Source organism: Etheostoma cragini, chromosome 1, assembly GCF_013103735.1.
Source record: "Etheostoma cragini isolate CJK2018 chromosome 1, CSU_Ecrag_1.0, whole genome shotgun sequence".
Lineage (NCBI taxonomy): Eukaryota > Metazoa > Chordata > Actinopteri > Perciformes > Percidae > Etheostoma > Etheostoma cragini.
In genome coordinates, this window is record NC_048407.1 from 14070790 (window position 1) to 14094763 (window position 23974).

General features: G+C 38.4%; 1 long non-coding RNA gene across 1 annotated transcript; it reads right to left on the reverse strand.

Moving 5' to 3' along the window:
• Positions 1-1117: 1117 nt before the first annotated feature.
• On the reverse strand, positions 1118-18693 carry LOC117945850. The gene is made up of 3 exons (XR_004656911.1): positions 18624-18693; positions 13009-13013; positions 1118-1205 (listed from the first exon to the last, which is right to left on the reverse strand). It is a non-coding gene; the product is annotated as an uncharacterized LOC117945850 (long non-coding RNA).
• Positions 18694-23974: the final 5281 nt, after the last annotated feature.

Below are 23974 nucleotides of genomic sequence, written 5' to 3' on the forward strand. Positions count from 1 at the left end.
CAGTTTAACACATTACATCTACGTGACAGCCAGTGGAAGAGCAAGATCTGGAAGAAACAAATGTAATTTAGGCAGGGTTATAAGTGGATGATGGTGTTCTTTCTGCCAAATGCAGTGATGACCATCTTGCCTCAGGTAAGGAAGTGCTAAGGGCCCAAAAGTACAAGAGTACAGGTTGGAGTTCAGGGCTAAAACATAGCCTGCAGTTTGAATTTCTGCCTTGTTCACACAGCAACTTATGGAGGAAGAGCAGAGGAGGGGAGCTGGAGGGGCTAATGCTAAGCTTTATGTCCTGACAGGGGTTAAGTTGTGAAGTTCAGAATGGAATCTACTTGACACTACCTTATATGTCAACTTCAGACAGCTCTGCAGCAAATGTATGAATGATTGATCACCTTTTTAATTTTAATCTACTGGTTATCCTTCCAAGTCTGCTGTTTATATTCATGTTGTAAAACCTTGGAGAGTCATTAATGACTAGAAATATTTCCGATTTTAGCAGTCTAATTTTTTAATTTTGATAGTTTAGTGTTTACTCAGTGGATTCAGTAAGCATTAATTAACTGATAACTCCATCCATGTATTTCTGGTTTACACACAGCACAGTACCAAATAACTTTATGTTTGCAGTATACGACAGCACTAACAACTATACCAAAGGTAATACTGCACAGTGTGCTGTGCCAGAGTCGGGGAATCCCACTCCCTGAGGTGACGTTTCTGACGCAGGCTTAGGCTGTTCTTATGAACCATTCATCCATTGAAGAGAAGTCATGCACTGTTCGTATGTACTGTAAGCCACATATTTATTACTGTCAGCCCCACATTGACAATTGTCATAAGGCAACACTCTCTACTGTCTGTAGTAATAATAACTATAACTGATAACTAATCTTAACTATAATATGGACCTACTCTTAAACCGCCCAAATCTGCATACGGGGGAGGTCGGGGTGGGAGATAAGTCCCAGAACACAGGAGTTTTTTCAAGATCTTGACTTTGTTTTGCAAGCTATCAAGTTTTATTTAATTCAAGTTCTTGCAAATCCAACAAACAATAAGGCTAACCTAGCTAGCTAATATCTAGCCAGCTAGTATCTAGTAAACATCATGTTTTCATTGTTCATGATCGTTTACATGCGTATCAAGATAAACGATGAATGTATTTAGACAACCAATGAGATGTAATTATGTCATGCTACTAGCTACATAGAAATCTGAACTGTTATCACAATTTTTGCAAATTTAGACATTTTGGGCCGCACCAATCACAAAACAAGGCTGTGAAATCCTGGAAGGACTGAGTGACAATATATCTTTACATGTTTTAATATTTTTCACCTTAATCCTGGGATTTGGTCAATAAAATATATTAATGAACCAGAGAGACTCGCCCACGAGCAAAAACAGCACCTCGGATTCATAATTTAATCATTTAATAACTATAGAAGATAGAGACTTACCAAAAGTTGCAGCTTGAAGCTAACGGTTATCGGTTACGGAGGTCTCTTTGGGGTCTTCCTAGTCTCTACAGGTGGTTTTCTATCCAGCCTGGAACTTGTGCCTTTGTTGGGGTCGTTGAGCATTAAATCCAGATTACATCCAAGATTTATCCACTTGATATCCATAATTCATCACGTTTTCGCTCATTTCTGCCGCTAGCTCCCGGCTCCGTGTCTGGTCTGTGTTTACGGAAGCACCATGTTCATATCTGGGAGACAACGTCACCCACAGCCCATGGAGTGAGGACAATGTAACCCACATTGTATGGAGGATGAAAAGTGCCCAAACCTCCCAGTCAAACTACTCTAGCCTGCGATCAAAGATTTTATAGCGGACAAGATTGATAACTACCGTTTTACAGAGGAGGATGGAGTCACTGGTTTGAGATTTGGCATATATTTGGGACGTTGTTGAAGAAATGTAAATAGTATGTGCTTTATATGAGTTATAATGTTTATTATGTTTATTTTTGCATATAGGAGAACTGTTTTAGATACAAATATGCTTGTGTAGCATTGATGTGGGTGTAATATCAATAAATATGACATTAGTATGTTGAATATTGGGATAAGTAAATGTCATGAGGGCAAAAGCGTCTTTGAAAAAATGTATGTATTTTGTCAACTGTATGAGTTATTAATAGTTAATAAGTTAATAATGATTATTTCTTCACAGTGTGACTCCCAAGACATATGAAAAGTGTTTTAGAGAGGAAATCGGCTTAGGTATTAATGCTCTGTCTGTGATATCAATACATGTCTGTAAGATTCATGTTCCGTTTTATTTATTTGTTTGTCTTTAAGGTCCTTCAACCATTTTTAACATTCAAGTGACCTCACTGCAGCCCAGATATTCTAATAACCCAATTTGCCCTGAAAAAAATGATGTCCATATATTAACTGTAGACAACAGGGTTGATGTTTTACAAGCTTTTTTATAAAATAGTCCGGAACAATGAACTGTAAAAATGCCCTTAGGGTACTACAAATATGTCTGAAATTATATTGTTAGAGATCTTCTATTAAAAATGCATCTACCTAGTTGTGTTTAAAGTGAAACAAAACTTCAGATATCAAATGTCTTCTGACTGTCTGGATAGACTCTTAGAAGGAAAAGAGGAGACAGAACCAGGATGTGATTAAAAACCGTGTTCAGCTGAGGCTTATAAAAGCAGCCCTGTTGGCTAAACATCCCTCTCTCATGTTTTTCCAAAGACAGTTCCTTTGGGTCTAAATGTGAGAAGTAGGTCATCCCTTTTTGGAGCGGCCATTTTCTGTTGGTACAGCATTAATTTTTGATGTACATAAAATCCCATATGGATAGGGAAATATCAACTTCAGGGAGGGTTTTGTAAAGACTATGTAAACAAAGTAAAGAAATGCAGCCCTCAACACATGACATTGCAAGTACTACATTTAGGTTTTTATAACAGTATTTATATTTCAATGCACATTCATACCATCACACCACACATTACAGGGGTTTGGTTATCTATGCAGATTCTGATTTAATACAATACAGAAAAGCTTAAATGTTTCATATGTCATAGAAAATAGTTAGAGGCTGTGGATACTAGTTATTAGTTTTTATTGGTCAACTTTATAAATTCTTTATTGTGAGTCATATACAACTTTAAAACTTGGAAGTTCAAGCTTACAAAAATGTGAAGGCAGCCTACCTCCTCTGCAAAATCAATACAGGAAAACAATGCAGAAATACTTTAGGTTGTCGCTTTAGTTCAGTTTAGTTTTTGTTTTAAAGAATGCTGTTTGGTTTTGATGCTCTTATTTTTAGCCGAAAAGTGAGACAGATGTGAGTGGAATCTCCATCAATCTTGGATGTAAGATGGATGCAAAATAGACAACATCAGCATAATGTGCAATGTGAGGTTTATTTATAGATGACTTTGTTTTTTAAGTTTTAAACAAGAAATAAATGATCACACTCCACTTATTTTATCCAAAATACATTGGGGGCAGTTTGACTGGAATTTATCTTTTCAGATGTGGAACAGGGCAGATCCAGGGAACGCCCAGCTGTACCATGCGTTTGATAAAGGCAACTTCATTATTGTGATAAAGGTTAGTTAAACATGTCATAGTATTACCGTGATAACAAAAGCCACATGGACTCCTACAACAATGACACCCTTCTCTGCACATTAAAAACACTGTGTTGTGCAATCCAATACAACCAGTCCTGGTATTAACGCAACTATTTAAGCTCCTTTTTAACAATGGCACAATGTTGCCATATGTTGATTACATTTAAAATTACAAAAATCTTGCTTTATAAAAAGTGTACAAGCACATACAACTCATGCATGGATAGCACTGGCTGTGGTATGTGGTTTGTGTCTTTCACAAAATAAAGAACATGTACATTTGATCCGTGTGGCAGTGTCCTTATGCAGCTGTGTCCTACAAGGCCAAGCTTAACACAAAAATGATGGGCCACTGTTCCAAAAGGGAAGTTGGAGTGAAAGACAACATGTGGGTAACATAGCATTATGTAACCTTGAGAGAAATAAAGTGTTGCTATCAACATCACATGTGATCAGCTAATAATTGGGTAATAATGTCTGTGAGAAAATCAAGACCCACTTGTGCATAGTCAACAGACTTGCAGAATAGTGCGGTGTTTAAGGTAGTGTTTAATGATACAGCAGTTGCAACTTCCACAGAGAAATGGTGCATTCACTAAAACCTGTGACTTCCTTTGCAAGCCACAGCTATAGAAAAGCAGGTTTACATACATCACTCCACCCTTTCCCCACCTGCTGAGCTGACACTTTGAGATGTGTCACTGAATATTTATTAAGTTCTGAGCCTGCCTCCACAGCCCCCCCATTGGCAGGACGGCTAAAGGGAGATTTCAGGATATTTATGCAAAAAAGGATCTTTGCTAATTTATTGTATGGATGACAGCGTTAAAGTAGGTTTATGGTTGCCTTGGTGTTCTTGGCGCGAGGTTTGCGAGCTAGATAATAATGTCAACAGGTCCAGCGCAAAGTTGCACCTCTGAATTTTTGTTACTCAAATCATTGCGTGTTCAACGTGGTCACCTGGGAAAACTAGCCGAGCCTGTACAACCATCTGTATGATTCTTCATGTACAGACCACAGGGAGAGAGACAACACACTGGGAAAGAAGAGACAAACGGCCTCATGGAAAGAGTGACATCGAGAGACAGTCAGTAATTTCGACATTAACGGTAATATTTATAGATCACAAATGCAATGTTTGGCTGTATGTTGATGTTTACCACAATGTGTTTACTGCTGTTGCCAGGCAGCCTGTTTTCGCTTACTTCTTGCTTATTCACAGATAATTTGTGTGTACGCCTCCTGGCATTTCACAGAATACTGCGGCGAACAATGCCTTGTGAGCAAAAACGTCTCTGTGCATGATTGTAGCTTGTGCCAAGCAAACCAGCTTTAGACTTTGTTGATACATGCAGTGTGTTGGATTAACCCAACAGGTTCAAATAATCAACTTTCTGACTAAAGACACATGCTCACAAAACACTAAAATTTACAACTTCTGCATCAGATTATACTGTAGTATAATGTACAGTAGTGTAAGATGTTGACCCTCTCTAACTCCAAATTAAACTGTTCCCTGGAGAGTTGGTAGGTCATCATGCTGACTTTGTCATTTGTGACATTTCATTTTAGTATGATTGTTTTGACTACGATTAAAAACTCTGGGGTAACCCATGAATTCATCAGTAACGTTAACTGTATAGATAGACGACTAATCTAATGGTAATTTAGCTAGCACACCTGTGTGTGTCTGCCTCAGTCTCCCGGCGCTGTGAGGCATCAGTCGGGATGAGAGCTAACAACAGTCACACATCTACAGTCAGCCCCCAGCCAGCTAGCAGCCATCCCGGTCAGCACTTAACTAAGGACGCTAACGCCAGCTAACTGAACCGTCGGGAAATAGACCCAGGCACCCGAGCTAGAGCCGCGGTCATATGTAACGTTATACCTCCATAAGCTTTACCGGTGTCCCCTCTTTCGCCTTTAGCCGTCTTTACAGTTAGCTAAATTTACTCAACAAAACAGGAATAAGGCACCAAAAAGACTGATACTAACAGTAATTTAAAGATGTGGTAGCACTGGAAGTGGACGGGAAGGATAACTCTGGAGTTGGTAGGGGTGTGTTGCGATTCTGCTTTCTCACTCCGTGACACAGGTTCGTGGAGCTGAGTGTTGCAATTTTGGTTTTATTTTCCATATCATTACAGCCCTAATATTTAATCATAAATTTGACCTGCTTTAAGACAAAAATACATTTTCTTGAATTTTGGTTAAATTGACACATTAAAGGGAATTCATTGTAGCAGTAAATTGCTGTGCACTGCTTTCAACAATATGAAACTAAATACTTAGTGTTCAACTCACACAGCAGTGTATCAGCAGTTGTCTACCCAGCAGTATTTAATGTCAACGTTAGCCCTTAAAAAACCTTTATCAACTAGTCTTACAGCTAATATAACATAAAGGTATGTTAATAAAATAATCGTTTTTTTTTTTTTAAATGCAACAACCGGAACAACAGAACAGCAATCACTATAGTTAAGCATGACAAATACCTGCAGCAGGCTAAAATCACATATGAAATATTATTTCTCAAACTGAAAAATGTAATATGTGGACCATAGTTTTGTCCTCCCTATGTTTTATTCCCTCCTGAGAATTGGAACCTGTGAAGTTGGCAGGTTGAGGAAGAAAGCAGCTGCTGGAGGGAGATAACATGAACTTAGGTTCACAGACGTGGCATAAATCTTAACCCATGGATGGAGGGTCACAGTGTGCCTGGGTCATCATCACAGCAAGATGTCAAGGGCCAAAAGGGACACTTACCCTAATACACTCCCACTCCCCTTCCACCCTCTAGGTGCTCTTCAGATCGATTTTACCTTTGAGGTGAAAGCGCTATAATATGCTCCGCTCAAACCCCCTTCTGGCAGGCTGACTATGGTATAGGTATGCCAGGTTAAATTCCCCTGCACTTTTCAAAAAACACAAGGCCGTCAGCATTCCTGGCCATATAAAGCAATAATGTTCAAGGCAATTGTGCGCAGTCAGAGTTGTTAAGTATTTAAAAGGAGAATAAAAAATATTAACATAGATTTATTGGAAATAAAGTAAAGTTGAACTTATTACCATTTTAGTCTGTATGAAAATCCTCAAGAACATGTCACCACCCACACAGTTAACGTATTAAAGTGCTTATTTTTCTTTTTATTATATATTTTTTAAACTCTTTTCACCCTGTGTATTGAGCTCTGTTTTAGCTACAGAGTGTGGCATCACACTTCTGTTCCATCTTTGTTGGGAGTTGCACACGTGCAGTAGCTAGGTAAGGACTACTAGTCAGTCAGAAGGAGAGTATGAGGGCGTGCCGCGCTAGCAATTAGGCAAGCATTGTGACATGTTTAACAAAGTGGCACACTTCTATTTCATTGATGGAATTTAAACACGGTAATGCACAGAAGCCATGAGTGGGTGAAGCAAACCAACAAGTCAGGAGGAGCTGTTGTAAGATTCACAGTGGGGGGAAGATTTCCTTGAGGCAGTACATAGAACTGCAAACCCTTTCTGTAATCAATCCAAAGATTCCTCTTCACTCCATATGGAGTATGGACAATTAATCTAACTGCAGTTTTGACAAAGTGTTTTTAGTCAGTCAAACTTTCATTCCACTTGCTTAACCACCTAGTTTTCAGGCTTCCTGAAGCCAACACTTTCTATTGTGTACCATCTTCAAGTATTTAAATAGAGAGCTAACAGTTAATAAGGGATGATGGCATGCAACGAAAGTCCCCTGCTCAACATGCAATATCAAGAAACTATGGCTGTAACAGTGTGCGATGTTAAACTAAAATCGTGACACTCAGATGCACAAACCTTAGTGAGAAGACAGAATCGTGACACACCCCTACCAACTCCCAGAGTTATCCTTTTCATCCAGATACAATGCTACCACATCTTTAAATTACTAGTATCTGACAACTTAGTATAAGTCCTTTTGGTGCTTTATTCCTATTTACTGCTTACTGTAAAAACTGCTAAAAGCAAGGGGGGGTCACCGGTAGTGCTAACAGAGGTAAAAACATTACGAATGGCCGCTGTTCTGACTCGGGTGCCTGGGTCTGTCTCCCGACGGGTTGGTAAACTGCTGTTAGCGTCCTTAGCACCGGAGTTAGCTAAGTGCTGACCGGGCTGGCTGCTAGCTGGCTGTCTGCTGATTGTGGATGTGTCCCCGGGGCTGGGGCTGTTTCAGCTCTCATCCTGACTGAAGCCTTGCAGCGACAGGAGAGTGAGGCACGGTGGTAACAATTTTGGGAACATTATTTTAAGGTACAAAAGAATCTTTGGTGTTATATCATTCAATATTGAAATCCATCAATATCAATAAATGAGGTCTCTGTTGCATGACTGTGTTGCGAAGTGGCATTTAATCAATGACAAAACAATGTCATGTGGCAGAAAAAGGTTGTATTACGTTTACTGAGTATAAATCTCCTCAAACCTCTTGTTGGAATTGATGACTATACATTCTTCCAGGGAAATTGTGATTTCAGAGACATTGTTAAGCATTGGTCACTTAAACAAAATGCAATATTGGATGGAAAAACCTGTGTAAACCCAGTGGATCAGTCTTCTTCATCAGCCTATATTTCCTGGTGCATGCTGAACATCTATAAAGACTCATGCAGCTTCAGTCCCATAGATCTCGTGAGATTACTTAATAATGATATAACAACCAGTTGTGATTAGTGTTTGTTGTGCAGATGGGAAATACATATATGAAATCAAAGCAAATTACATTGACATTGTCAAACACAATTTGACAGTTTTGCACATGAACCACTACCTATGTCCAGTTAACTGCTAAAATATCAGTAATTATGTACAAGTAAATACTGTAGTCAAAATAAATTAATAGAAATGTGAAAAATAAAAATAAAACGTATATATACTGTACAGTGAATGTATATATTGTGGTTACTTTAATGTTAATTTTCAAGCAAAAAAGAACAGTCTTTAATAATTCAGTTTAAGAGCTGCTCCAGGCATATTGCAGCCCAGTAACCCTGAATACATCTCTAGGCCATACAACCATTTATCAATTACTGCAGAGCTTTTTGCGAGTCTAACATTGACCTCTAAAAATAAGCATACTCATCCATAAAATCCTTGTTACTTATTTAGAACATTAAAACTGCTCATCAACTTTAGCTCTCTGGAATAGAGCATCAGATAAAATAGTCTTTACTTTTGATTAAGCAGAGTTGGACACTCTGGAATTAGTATATATGTTTGGACTGTGCAATGTTGATAACACTTATTAATAATATTCATAGCCTAGATGAGAGGGCACAGACATGGGGGGGGGGCAAAGGGGCTTTGGTGTTAGCCTGTAAAGAGATAGTCTCTGCAAATCTTTGATGTGCTTACTGTCATAAGTGGATGTTAATCCCGTCTTCTTGCTGTATTAAATATTTTGATTTAAATAACATCAAACTGGTAATATTGTTCAAAGGTGAAAATTGGCTTCAGCATTTGTAAAATGTTAGTCAGACATACACACACACACACACACAAACAATCTACAACTACTCTTGAAGAACTGTTCTTTCTATGTTTTGTTATCTCTGATTTTACAGCACTTTGGTCAACTGTTTTGTGCTTTATGAATTAATTTGGATTGGAATAGCAATGCCGATGATATAAAACAAGTGATATGCATCTATACATCTATATATTAAATAATATTAGGTTACATTATTCAATTCCAAATTTAATTGACCCATACAACCCAGAAATCTCTTAAAGAAAATACCACATAATAAGTGTAAGAAATCCCGTTGAATATTATCCATGTACCAGTGGGGGAAACGTCCCTGCCTTCAAAGTGTATTTGAATGAATGATGAATGAGGATGTTTGGTAAAGGGCCAAAGAAAGAAGCAGGGAAAAGCTAAAATGTCTTTCTGCATTGACAGCAACATTTTCCCTGAGAAGGTTTCTAGTGTGTTAACACTGACATTTCATTGGAGCTTGAAATTCAATTTAAGTTAAAATCCAGCACAGGAAGTGAGTGGTTGGACAAAACGGTCATTTATCAATCAGCTTTGTCAGTGCTATCCTTTGAGTGTGCGTGAGTAGCACATTAAAGCAAATGATACACCAGTGTTTCCTATAAAATTAGGTTTTAAAGGAGCATACCAGTGTGCTGCTATCACTTCCCCACAGCAGTGTATACTTTGTTAACCTCTGTGTGTCTTTGGGAATGTGCTATGTGACAGGTAAAAATAAGCAGCACAAATAGCTGGTGACATATGTATTGGAAGAGACATGGTGCAGTGTTATCCCTCCCCAGGCTAACAGTGGAAGACTGTAGTGTGGGGAAATGTTCATGTTGTGGGGAAAAATGTATCTGCAATTATGATGGTTCACGGTTAAAGCACAATATATAAAATGATTATCTATTTGTTATTTATTTATAATTGTTCACATTTCTCATTTTAGCTTTAAAATAAGTTAAGAAATCTGCTTTGACGTAGACACTGATCTAAATCTGTATCATATATAGCTAAAATGCCATTGATGAATTCCCATGTCAGTAAAATATATAATTTGTAAAAAAAGAACATATGTACAAATTTGCACTTACTTTTATTTGCAAATATTTACCTTTTCCATGTATAATTTTATCCTAACTGTTAATTGTAATCCTTTACGCTTCTTTTTCTTCTATCTATATTAGAAATATGCCACATTTCAGTCTATGTTATGTGTGTATTGTAGGCATGTGTGTATATGTGACAAATAAACCACTGAATCCACGAAAAATGTAAATTTAGCACACAAAATTGGGTGTCTCGCTATATGGCATTTGAAGGGAAAACTCTTCTATGGCTCATTGACTCCCACAACCACCAGCATCCCCCCAGGTGGGCAAATAGGCCCCTGAGCATGTCAAATCCAGTGACCATTGAATGCTGTCAGTCCTGCCACCATTTTTCACAATGTTCACAGTTGGATCAGAGGCAATCTTTCCTTTATTGTGCAGTGATGTGGCGGTAGTACTCGGTTGTGTGTAAAGTTTCAGCTGAAGTTAGTTTGATTAATATATGCTGACAGAAGTAAATTAAATTATTTAAAACTAATGTACATTTATTGACAATATATACATTTATGAATGTTAGAAAATGCTATGACAGAGCCTGGTCACTCCATGACGTTCTTTTTTTCTAATATCTCTAACAAACATGCAAGATTTGCTTTGGCCCCTTTATCTCTCATCTTATCAAAACTTGTAGATAGATATATAGATAGATAGATAGATAAATATTTATTGATCCCAAAAACTTGAAAAGTATACATTGGCAAACAACCATCATCCATTCATCTATCTTTGTCCGCTTTTCTGGTATCAGGTTGCGGAGGTAGCAGCTCCAGCAGGAGACCCCAAACTTCCCTTTCCTGAGCCACATTAACCAGCTCTGACTGGGGGATCCCAAGGCCAGGTTGGAGATATAATCCCTCCACCTAGTCCTGGGTCTTCCCCGAGGCCTCCTCCCAGCTAGACGTGCCCGTAACACCTTCCTAGGGAGGCTCCCAGGAGGCATCCTTACCAGATGCCCGACCCACCTCAACTTGCTCCTTTCAACGCAAAGGCGCAGCGGCTCTACTCCGAGCTCCTCTCGGATGACTGAGCTTCTCACCCTATCTCTAAGGGAGACACCAGCCACCCTCCTGAGGAAACCCATTTCGGCCGCTTGTACCCTGGATCTCGTTCTTTCGGTCACAACCCAGCCTTCATGACCATAGTTGAGGGTAGGAATGTAAACTGACCGGGGGTTGGAGAGCTTTGCCTTCTGGCTCAGCTCTCTTTTTGTCACAACGGTGCGATAAATTAAATATAATACCGGACCCTCTGCGCCGATTCTCCGACCATTCTCCCGCATGATTGTCACCTCACTTGCAAATAAGACCCCAAGGTATTTAAACTCCTTCACTTGGGGTAAGGAATCATTCCCTACCTGAACATTGGCAAACATTTTCTTCACTATTCAATAATACAGCTCTCCTGATTGGTGGGAGGCCTATAACAGCACCACAGTGGGAACAGAGGGGAGTTCATTGTCTAAAGGACATTTTTAGTAAGGTTGGTTTATTACCGTTTTCTGACTTACAAAACGCATTCAATCTACCCCATTCTATTTCTTTTTTCCTTTACCTTAAATTAATATCAGCACTCAAGGCATACAGTGTCCTCTGGCAGAGGTCTTTGCCCATCCATTCTATCCAGAAGTCATTTACTATGTAGCCAAAAACCTGTGGTATTGTATCTAGGCTTTATCAGTTCTTGGGGAGATCTGGCCGCGTTGGCCTTCCTATTGAGAGGATCTGGGTATACAATTGCCCAGTGTCGACCTTGACTGGCATGTTCTAACGTTCCAGAAGTATCACGCAATCCAAACCATTAACAGATTCACTACAATTTCATTCATAGGACATATCTCAACCCTGTAGAAATGCATCACACGAAAACAATCAACAGCCCTGTATATACTTTCTGCCCAGTAAAGGCTCAAGGTACATATCTTCATATGATCTAGGATTGCTGTCCTGTTGGTTCGTTCTTGAAAATGTTGCATCCAAAATATCTGCCATTATTAATGATACTGTACGTGTTACTGTCAAAGTTTTGATTCTGAATGATCTGTCAGCCCTTTGGCTCCTTGCAAACCGTTAGAAACCACCACTGAGAGGCCACCATCCTCTTTCCTCCTCTGTAGAGTAGACCTCTTAAGTCACGGCCATTTTCCTTTCCAGATGAATACTGCGGATTGTAATTTATGCCAATAACCACAAGGGGAGGAAAGAGGTAGCATAGAGCTGGCAAAATGAATCCTGGGTGAAACATTCATTTTAACCACATAGATACAGGCTTCAATAGACCCATCCATTTATCCGTATCTTTCAAAACGTTGTTCAGAGTAACAGAATAGTTATGCTTAACAATCCGGTTTAAGCAAGGGAAAACACCAATGCTTAAATATTTCAACTGTTTAACAATGGGTATGTTAGCAGGGACAATTGATTTACAAACAGGCTCCTTTAACAGTCCCTCCAGGATATCATGATGTCGTGATTATGCTCTAAATTAAAGTAGATGTGGAAAAGCAACATGCTACTGTCTTCAACATACAGAACATGCAAGACACAGAATAAAAACAGACAAGGTCAGTGACACCAAAGGGAAAGCAAGACGAGGGGGAACATAGCCAGAAGGCTAACACTCAAAATAGGTCTGTGAGATTTGACACGGGGCGGCAAAAAGGAGTAGCAGCCCATAGTTACATGGTTGCAACAGCAACTGGTTCCGCACTTAACTGACTTTAAAATAAATGCATTTCTCGTCAAAAAAAATAGGAAACAAAGAGCATAAAATAGAAAGCAAACTGGAAAGGACACTCTGACCTAGCCTTTATCTAGAAATGGCCTATTTAACCTTTGGAGCCTATATTAAGTAGGACAGATTTGTCATTTAAAAACAGTTTCTGTAATCAAATCAGAAACCAATTAAATAAAACTAAGACACATCAAGAGATTAAGACAAGTCCATGTTCATCAGGCAGTTGTTTTAATCCTGATCTTCTTCCAAGGTGTTCTCTGCAATGGGATCTGAGGCAACAAGAGGACGGGGCGCAGCCCACCCCACGTAATCTTCAGCATCCTTAGCAGAGGTGAAAGCTCTGTACCGGCAGCCTTCCTTGATCTTCAGTGTTGTCGGATAGAGCAGGAAAAATCCAGACCTTTGACTCTTGCTGAATCCATGGTTTGATAGAAGGCTTGGCGCTGCTTGACCGTGATGTTGCTGTAGTCCGGGAAAAACCAAATCTTTCTGTCCCCAACCACGGGCGGAAATTTCCGTGCAGCCAGTAGGATCGCCTGCCTGTCTGTGTACTGAAGCGTGTTGACGATCACTGTGCAATTAGTAGAGTTCTTCTTTGGGCTATCACTGTAAATTTGTTGGGTTCTTATAATCTCGATCTGAGCATCTGACAATTTTGGGAACCACTTAGGCAGAGAGCGTGGGAGATATTGAATAGCATTACAGCCTTCTAACCCTCTTTCAGCCCAACGATGCGGATGTTGCATCTTCAGTTTCTATCCCCCATTACTGCTAGCTTCATCTCCCGCTCTTGAAAAGCATGGCGATGGCTATCAAAAATACTTGAGTTGCTTTCCACGGTAGTTTTTAGATTGCGGCTTGTACAAATGGAACACCAAGAAAAACTTTGGACATTTGGCTCGGCCTTTCTGAATCCTTGAAATACATGCTGTAGACTTGTGCTATAGCCTTCTGGCTTCAATCTGTGAAAGTGTTTGGTCCCTTTTGTCCTATGCCGGTCTCCCTGTCAATGCCTCTTGTTTGTTTGTGTGTTTGTCTGTATGTTTCTGTGTCTTGTTTGTGAGCTGAGGACATCATTCTTGATGTTGTGTTTTTATTGTCTCCCTATTTCCCATATTTCCTCTCCTTGTTTTGGTGTGGAAACATTTGATTGCAAGGAAGGATTGTGGAAAAGGTGCACTGTGTCTTCGGTATCTGTAGTGTATTTGTTAAAATAAAAAAATGTGATCCCAAAAAAGACAAAATGGATTCTGTTGTGCTTGATTCAGGACAATCTGTTTGTCTGCCCCTGGCAGCTTGTTTATTTTATTACTTAAGTCATGTGTATTAAACCAATGTGGAAAAGCAAGCGGTGCATGTTTACAATGCATCATACAAGACAGGGCCAAGATTTACAGTAATGAACCCAAATGTGCTATCCTACTCTTCAAGGGCATTCTACTCTGCAAAGTGGCGCCATCACTGCACTTTGGGAGATTAATGTTGAGTTTGCAGGTTGACCTTTGCTGCTGAGCAAGGACACAGCTCTGTAACATGGGCCTAATTTTAGAGATATTGCTGATATTCCTCTGTGATCCTGCTCACTATTTGTGTATTGCCTGTTATTTATGTTCTATCCGTGTTGTACTGACAGCAGCAAACAGTGACTAACAATGCAGAGCAATATTTTGGTCTGCATAACATTAATAATTAACCAAGCATGTCTTAATTAGACAAATTAGATAGGCTTGATGTTGTCAAAGACAGTACTATTACGGTAAAGGGCATCCATGTGTAAGGAAAAAGATCACTGGCTTCACAACTGGTTAAAACACTTTAAAGAAATATACAGGTATCTGTAACCCAATAGCTATACAAGCCTGATATGCAGTAATCCCCTTTGCCGCAGTCCTCCATTGTCACACAAAAACTATTAATATCATCAAATTCAACATTGTTTTGCCTCATCGTTGCACCGGTAAACATCATCCTTCATGTACATCAACATGTGCACTGCAGTTTGTTTTTATTCAATTCCGCATACAACGTCCAGCTGCTGTATAAAATTGAAAACTTTTTTCTTCTTTTTTTAATAGATTTTTTATTTGCAGTGGGTTTTGCAAAGATTAACACATTGAATATGAACCAATAAACCTAATGATAAGAGCCACACTATAAATGTAGGAAAGAGTTGTAATAATGCATCATTGGTTTTGGTCTTTTCGTGGGATTTGTGGATCAAATATAAATCATTGACTTTATCTGATGTTTTTCTATTTTAGTCTTGTCCTTTAGTATCTCAATAGCTTTTTCCGCGGCCAAACAACATTCATCCTTTTTTTCTAATACATTTAATTACTTGAATACCCTTATCATAGCAACTTCAACCTATGTCTGTATAATTTAGGCTTAGCAACAATGTATTTACCTCTTCAATGTACTCAAAATGTACTCTGCATGAAAAGAACCCAGCATAGCAGTACAGCAGCAAGATTAAATAATATATGGTAAATTTAAAATAGAACTTTCAAGGCTTATTGTGCGTAGCATTGTACTGTATATGTGTAGGAGTGACATTATCGACTACTTAATCCGTCCTTTAGGTGTACAATATAACAAAAGCTGTTTGGAGGTGTGACCTTCTCAAATGGTGGAGGACAGTCCAAGATTTATGTCACAGTTGAGAGCTTCTGTTGGGAGCCCTGACAGACGGATAATCCTGTGGTTTAAACTTGGCAAATATTGATCCCATGGCCCTCAGTGACAAGCCTCAAGACCTGAAATTGAGGAAAATGGATTACTCGGCAGAGTAAAAAAAAAGACAGATGAGGAAGAGCAAAATATACTATCTTGACCATCAAGCTAGATAACACATTGAGAGGAAACACACACATTAATTCTCAGCCATCCCATTTGGATCTATTGCATGCTCTTCTTTCAGTAAAGGATTGTCTTGTCCGTCTTAGCATTCATGGTTTAAATGCCGGTTGTCCTCATCTATCAAAGCAAGTGGTCCCCTGCTTCTACTGCCATTAACCTCAATAACATTGCCACACATTACAAGGCTTTTTAGAGAGATGCAATAGAGGAGGTAATTGCTAGGACCTTCATTTTTTGTGAGAAATCCTGTTCTCCCTTTACCCCCTTGAAACAATCTGGACCGTGATTCATTTTATGAAACAAAATTGAAAGATGGTGGCTGGTTCACACTAAAAGATTTTATAAGTGAATAAAAGTCTTGTAGTAGCACTGTAGTACAATTTGAAGGTTTTCTTTTTTTTACTTACAAAGACATGATCATGTGTCTGTTACAAGCGGCCTGAGCAGTTGGGGGTGGGGGACAGTGCCCAGGAGGTGAACTGTCATGTTTCCAGCTACCAGTCCACAATCTGTACTTCGGTCCATACGGAGACTTGATCCAGCGACCTACCAGTTCCCAAAGTCAATCCCTCCGGCTACACTTGTCATGCATTACAGTGAATCACTTCAGTTGGTCATTCAGACATTACATAAACTGATTATACTAGGGGCTAAGACTGATTGGAATATTGAATAATGCATTTATCCCAAAGTGGGAAACAATGTAATTCTATTTGAACTGCTTATCATGTTTCATGTTTTCTGTTATATTTTGAAACTTCTCTGTTCTCCCTTGTGTTGCCTTGTTTTACTTGTTCTTATAGATTTTCCCACCTGTGTGATTAGCTGTCCCCGCCCTAATGTGTTGCATCTGTATCTCATTGTCTTCCCTGTCTTGTGTATTTAAGTTTAGTCTTTCCCTTAACCCAGTGCAAGATGGTCTGCTTCCTTGTGTTCAGCCTTCGAGCGTTCTTCCTTGAGTCCTGCCCTGTGAATTCCTGTTGTTTTCCCTGGATTTTGACCAACGCCTGTTTTTCTGGATCTCCCTTTGCCTGCTGTTTTTGGGCACTGTTGTCTGTGAGTTTATTAGCTTGCTGTTATTAGCAAGCCATTGAATTTTACGTACTAGAGTCTTGTGTGGGTTTGAATCTTTGGGTCCGTTTTCCAGTGTTCGTGACAGTATGATCTTGCGCCATCATGGACTTCGCTGAGTCAAGTTTGACTGGATACTCTGCTCCTGCCCCAGCTTGGTTTCTGGGAACCCAACTAGCATGGGGGGTCCGCATGCAGTGTGTCTGTGTTGTACTGGTATGTAGTAAAGACATCTAAGTCACAAAGTCTCACCACAGTGTTTGCATCACTATTATGTCTTGCTGAAACTGCAGAATGATTTAATTTCTTTTAATACCAATTCATACAGAATTTAGAAGGGTATCAATGTTCACGAGGGTTTAAATCTTTAATTACTTTTTCTTTTACACCCCAATTGAGTTATCACATAATGGCACATTCAAGCATATGATTGCAGTTCAGTTCACATGGCATTTAAATAATGTAATGTTTTCAAAGGTGTTTGCACTTCCTCTGTTACATATGAATGAAACATCATGTTCACTGTGATTCAAAGTATGTTAAGTATCTGTCATCTGCAAGCTAAATTAATAGTGCTAACATTTTAAACCATAATTGTTAAGTATTCAAAATCTTCATCCTTCACACACAAATGGCAGCCAGGCATCATATTACTTCAAAGGTCAGGATCACCAGCAGAGCACACTTTGAGCAGTTAGGGTTCAGTTCCTTGTTGAAGGGCACTTCAGTGTGTTGATGGAAACCATATTGCAACACCCTCCAGGGAGTCGTTCACCAGCTACAATACTTTTGAATAGGTGGGTGTGCTTTGAGCACCAGCTGGATACAGAGAGAAATTGGTTTTCTCCTGACATAGCCAGTTGGCACACCTGTCCATGAATCAGGTTAATTGGCCAAGAGCAAGGTAAAGCTCTCTTATTCACTGATATATAGTGAAACAGAATAACAGAGGAAGACAGAGAGATAGAGAGCGAGAGAGAGAAATAGATCTTTAAAACAGAGGCATCCCAATAAAAAAGTTGTATTTTTCTGTACTGTATATGGACGTATAAAAACCACTTTTTTGCCACAATGCAACATATAGTATGTATATTATATATCACACATACTACGTGCTTGTAGTATGTAGTACGTGCTTGTAGTATGTAGTATGCTTGTGCAAGGAATACAGTTAGTTGTCCTTCAGTTCTAAAACAAAATGTTTTTGCCAATTTCCATTTACTCTCTCCTTCATACCTGAATGTATTCCTGATCCCTCATAATGTATCCAAAAAAGTAGGCAAGTAGTCATTATTAAAAGTACTTGGTTAGGTAATATAAAGGTTAAATTAATCAAAATTCTTCACTGCTTTTTTGTTGGCAGGACACAGGGCATGAATTCTAATCTTCGTTGAAGTCGTAACTATATTAAAAGCCCACCAATCCATGCATTGGGACAGGTGCAGAGAACTAAGGAGTCCCGGAGGTGACATAGTGGAAGTAAAAAAAAAAAAAAAAAAATGGAAAAAGAAACCTGTTCTGGTGGGGACAAACCCTAAACTCAAGATCTTGACTTTCAAACTCAAAACATCCACCAAACAATAAGGATAGCTGCCTAGCTACTAAGATTAGCCTGCAGTAATTGACATCAACAGCCAACGACAATGTTCATAATAACATTTCACACTGGCATGTATTAATTAGTAAAGCTTATCAAAATAAATGATGGATGTAATTTGACAATAAAGGAGATGTTCTGCTACTAGTTAACGCCGCTAACTAGCACTCCTCTACTTGAGCCCCTGATGGATGTGCTGGAAGTTATTACACTACATTGGTCCACTTCCCTTTTGTGTGTGTGTGTGTGTGTGTGTAGCTTAGTATAAGGTGACCAGATTTCTCAGACAAAATCCGGGGACATTAGCAGCTCAGAAGCGTATTTACCTCCAAAACAAGTAATGTTTTTACTTTTGTAAAACTTAAAACAGGGGACACAAGACCTAGAGCTGTTCTCATTAGGGGCTGAGCCCCCCCCCAAGGTCTGATCCTAGACCCACCCCTGTTGGCACTTCCTACTCCACTCCACTACACCTCAGAAGGTAATGTTTCAAGATAGAAAGTCCTAATTTTTCAAGATAAAAAATCCTAATACGTCAAGATAGAAAGTCTAAATATTTCAAAATAGAAAGTCCTTATAGTCCTAATATTTCAAGATAGAAAGTCCTAATATTTCAAGATAGAAAGTCCTTATAGTCCTAATATTTCAAGATAGAAAGTCCTAATATTTCAAGATAGAAAGTCTCAATATTTCATAATGTTGTAATGTACTGAACTACTGACAGCTTCTGCTTTATTGCTCAAGGCTTGTTTCTGCAACAGCTCCTTGAGAATCAGATACAATAAAAACTATTGATGACATTTTTTCCTTTTGTCATTAATGCAGTATTAAACGAGATTGCTGCAGTCGGCAGCAGAGAAACAAGCTGCAGCGTGAGTAAATAGGATAATTGTCCAGCTTGTATTTATGTTCATAAAAGTGCTTGTTTTGCTGCTGACAGACTCAGATTAATATTCTAAGTGTCTGACAACATCATGGAAAGGATTTCTAAGGAGGTCGACCTTTCTGTTAAAGATTAAGATCCCTTTAAAACATTAAAGTTCACGAAATTGTGTTCGCTAAACCCACCAGACTCCATGTAAATAATCAGTGATTTTAGCATCGTAACACACAGCTTCTAAAACATCTCCAAGCACCGCTGGCTCTGGCGGTCTGGAGCCTGCATGTGTAAGGTGTGCAACTATCGGCTACGTTTTGTCAGTGTTTTCATTCTATCATTCCAATTTCGGGTCTGTCAGTCACAGTGAAAACCGGGGAAATTTCGGAGGACAGATCCAGCCAGGGACAGGTCGCCGAAATCTGGGACGTCTGGCCACCCTAGCTTACTAGCTAGCTAGCGCTAAAATTAGTAGTAATAGTGTTGATTATGTGCCTATACTGTACATTGAGAAATAAATGCAATACACAGTGTGTGCTCTTGAATACATTTACACATTGATATACTTTAACTGTAAAGTTAAAGTATATCACATGTATGTACTGTTTTACTGAACAAAAAACAATGTTGAGCACAGCAGTCAGAACAAGAACCAACAGTAAAAGGATTTTTTTAGCTCAAATAGTTAGCCACACTGCTTGCTACACAGCTACTTGCATTTTTATTTAAAAAAAGACCGATAGCTTGTGATTTTTTTTTTATTCGTAAAACAGCTTTATTGCACACAAGACCATTGAAATTCTTACAAACATAATTTAAAATACTGATAAGAGTAAGGCAATGTGTAGGATTCAAATGTATTTCATACGCCAAGTTTACTTGTTGTAATGCGATATTCTTTCCATATGGTTTCAGTCTGTATCTTCTTGTGTTCTAAGTAATTCAACGTTTTCAGTCTTTGAGACAAATGTGCACTTGAAGAAATGTAGAAATGCATTTATTTACTTTAACAATGTACAATTGATCACACAACGTATCAATGGCACAACTGGACATTTTCTTTTTATAAATAAAGTTTTTTGTTGAATTTGTGAAATCAAAAAAAGAACTGTCCTATATTCAGGGAATACACCCAGAACAACCCACAGTTTGGTTGCAGCCAAGCTAGACTTGGCAAAGCTAAAGACAATACAAAACAAGACTTCTGGGCAGTGTTCCTACTGAGTCAGTAGCCTCATCCAAATGCAGGGAACAAGTGATTAGATAAGTGAGTCCAAATTGACTAAAACCTTGCAACAATACGCTTACAATGACTAACAAGACAAACAAAAGGGACAGAATGCCTCAAATAATGTAATCAGAGATGTGCCATAAACAAATGTTCCCACTGATAAACCAACTACCTAGCTACTATTGCAGTAATTATGTTTTGAGTATTTGGCTTTAGATGTATTTATTGGATAACCTTGAATTCATTCTGCCTTAATGTATTGTAGTTATTACTATATGGCCACCCAGTCATAACAAAGACTGGATAAATATAACAAAGACTGACAAATAAATGCCCATTAGTTTTGTTTACTTATGAAGGCACAGTTTTAAATATTAGTTTTTCTTGTTTCTTTATATTTAATTGGATCATGCACTTCCCTGTTCTTTTCTGTAATTGAGCCTTCTGGGGCTTTGCAGGGTTAACAAAGAGTTGCTGTACTATCTGACCTATAGAATTCAAAACAATGCCACAGAGATGAACGATTGAGGTGAACTTTGTAATAATTACTTTATAAAAATAGCAAAAAATCAATGTATCTGCTACTGACATTGTTTTATCCCTATAAAACTACTGCATGCTTTCTACAGACCAGTATCTTTTGCTCAACATACTGTACACATTGCATTTTATAAGCACGGTATGAGGAAAGTATTGTACTTAAATATGTATTTCCTTGACTGCATTAAAACTGTCCTCAGTACTTAGCAGCATTTTATGCCTCCCTACACATCATTGTTAATGGATTGTTTCCTGTTGTTTATTGTTGATTTCTGTTATTCACTCCTGTATCATTTATTCAGATTTTTTTGTGTGTGATTTTTTATGGTTACTCACCATTTAACAGAATCAGTTTGGAGATTTGTACCCAATGTTTTGTGGTTATATGTGATATCAAATATATATATATACTGTATAACTATATACAAATTAACCGCTTCGTCTAACAGTTCTTTGGTAAGGAATGTGAATGTGAATGTGTGTTCTGCACTTACAAACTAAAAGGAAGAACAAGCAGCTCACAATGCTGAAAAGCAATTTAACATTTTCAGGTATGCCTACTAATGGGCCAGTTACCTACAGTACATATTAGACTGTTAACTACTATGTATTGGATGTAGGTGTCCAAAAAGCACAAAACACGGAACGAGAGAAACGTTCTTCCCCCAAAAAACGACCACATAAGTTGTTTGTTCAAACAGCAATTGAGAATTATATTTATGTTTTATAATGGCGGTGCCCTGTTGTGGCCATAGTAATTGCTATGACAGTTGCAAAGCAGAAAGTAAGGTAACAAAGTGTACTGTACGTGGGCCAAATTTCCTTTACCTAGGAGACTGCAGTTTATGTCCTGGTTAAAAATAAAAGTAGAAGGCAAGCTTTTCTTCCAACTAACGTATCAAGTACAATCAAGTAACGTCTGAATTTAACCTAAACAACAATCTTTTCATTAACGTGTTTAAAACTGCAACTGTTACATTCCCTGGTTTAGATATAAAGATGGAAAACGCTCCTGCGTGTCATTCTCCTGTCACCGCTAGGTGTGCTCATTTATTAAAAGCCCCCGTGCACGGTATCAGAGGGTAGACATAAACCATATAGTTTTGGGAACTTGTTGGAGAGAGAACATAAAAAGGCACCTTCTGGGCTGTGAAGGAAGAATATATAAAGGAGTTGCTGAGAAAGCACCTGACTCTTATTGCATCATGCAGACTACAAACATATATCACAATGGGCCCCTGGAGGAGTTCCTTTGTGACTTTCAGTGACTTGCATTCTGCCTGGGCATCCTGGTCATTTCCGATGTCTAACTGCAATTTGAACCATGAACAGATTTGTTGCTTTTATAGCCACGAGTACATTCTGTATGAACTTTTGTCTACAGACTTTAGGAGACAGTGTCAACAAGTTAACAATCTTCATAATTATTTGTGTTCACAGTGTCATAGTGTGTTTTAGTTCACATGCTCAATGTGATCAATAAACTAATTGACTTTGTATGTTTGGCTGGTTTTTGGTCAAGGAGCTGCATACATTTTTAAGGAACATACTGTGAAATGTAAAGAAAAGGAAAGCCTTGCTGTCTAAAACCAAGATATAGGGACCCAATGTAACTCAACAAAAATGGATTGAAAACACAAAATGCAAAAACAGTTTTGCCATTTATCTTGGTGACAGGAGGCTAAACAAAGTAGCCCAGACATCCTTTTCCCAAACCACAAACTCCAGCTCTTTGTTGGGAATCCAGAGGTGTTCCCCGGTCAGGTGGGATTTGTAAATCCTCCAAAGTGCTCAGCGAATGCCTTCACTCTGCTGGTTGGATGTGCCTGGTGTACTTCACAGAGAAGTGGATATATCTTGAGCAGAGGCCTGGTAACTAAATTGGCTCCTTTCAATGTGTAGGTACCAAGGTTATTATAGTTTTGCATTTTTCATTAGTTTTCATTTTAAGTTAGTTTTTTTTTCAAATTCAGATTATTTTTAAAGCGTGTTTGCTAGTTTAGTTTATTTTTTTAAATTTATTTTTTAAAGTTTATTTTTTATTAGTTTTAGTTTTTTTGAATGGGTTATTATATGTTTTCTCCTTTACCTTGTTAAGGTAAGCTAGGTTAGTCTCCTTGTCCGCACTTCTCAAATATACTTTTTTTTAAATTTGTGGTATTTTTCCCTTTAATAAATTGTTCACATGGACTATGTTGTTTTTTATTTGACATGGAATGACGAAATTTCTGGGTTTCCAGTCGGAAACCATATATGTCTACGGCATTGACTGCATAAAACAGGTCCATGGTCGGAAATGACAACAACAAAGATATTGTGTTATTTGCTCTATGACAGACATTGACAAAGACGATAACTAAGGACATTTACTCGATGATTTAATTTTTTTAGTTTTTAGTTTTGCAAACAGACATTACATAGTCTACTCTACATGTAGACATAGTTGTCTTTTTTTTGTAATGCATTGATTTTATATCTATTTCAGTTTACGACAATGTTTATAACCTTGGTAGGTACCAGTGGGTCAAACTGTACTCTGAGCAGTCTCATGCTTAAGGTGGGCCCAAACACTGCCAACAAAATTCATGTTAGCTGTTGTAATAATGATCTCATAACAGATTGAGTAACAGAGTTATTTATTCTCACAAATAATTTGATTGTTGAATATTCACATAATGTGATGCAGTTATGCTGTAATTATGTGCTGCTTATCCAAATGAACACTTTTGCATATGCATGTGAAATTTTTATAAACTGTATATACACTCACCGGCCATATATTATTAGGTACACCTGTCCAACTGCTCGTTAACACTTAATTTCTAAGCAGCCAATCACATGGCGGCAACTCAGTGC